We start from the raw sequence: 777 nt of genomic DNA, 5'->3' as shown, positions 1-777 counted from the left end.
TATATATTTTTTTTAAATATATAATAATTATTGTTTATTTGTAAAAAGAAGTTATAAAGCCTCTCCCAAATAGTATTGAAAGCCTTAATAGTATACGTATAGTATATATACTTTTAGAGAGTATAAAATTTAGACTATAAATATTCTATAATATTAGGGAGTGCTTCCAAAATATTTGAGCTATCTACTAGTCGGTTAAGGCGGTTGACTATTTTTTAATCCTCCTTATTAAATTTCTCTAAATTTATTATATTACTAAGCTGGACTAGTTGGGGTCGTTGGGCGGTCGGCTAGGCTACTGGTTGTATTAATGCCGATTTTTTCGCTATATTTGTACTATACTAGTAGCGGCTTGAATATTATTAATTTGGATGGCTGCCTTTTTATCCTACTTTTACTTAATATATAATACTATATTCTTATTAATATAAAAGGTATAGAACTAGGATCAAACTTAAATATAGATTCGCTTAATCATTACCCTTATTATTATATTATAGTCTATAATTGTAATTAATAGGGTAGCGGCGCTAATAATCTTATGACGAATATTAACTTAATCTATTAATTAATTAAATCCCTCTTATCTCTCATTATTAATAAGGCTAAATCCGTAGCTAAAAGCGTACCCGGTACTAATTATACTAATAATTCAAAAGAAGGCGAGCCCTTAATTATTAGTTTTATATATATTATTGTATATTTAAATAGTAGGATTATAGCGCTAGAATTCCTTATACTAAGGATTACTCTAAAAGAGGGTAGTCGGTTTACTCT

Source organism: Neurospora tetrasperma (genome assembly GCF_000213175.1).
Source record: "Neurospora tetrasperma FGSC 2508 unplaced genomic scaffold NEUTE1scaffold_4, whole genome shotgun sequence".
Taxonomy (NCBI): domain Eukaryota; kingdom Fungi; phylum Ascomycota; class Sordariomycetes; order Sordariales; family Sordariaceae; genus Neurospora; species Neurospora tetrasperma.
Note: the sequence above shows the minus strand (reverse complement) of the source record.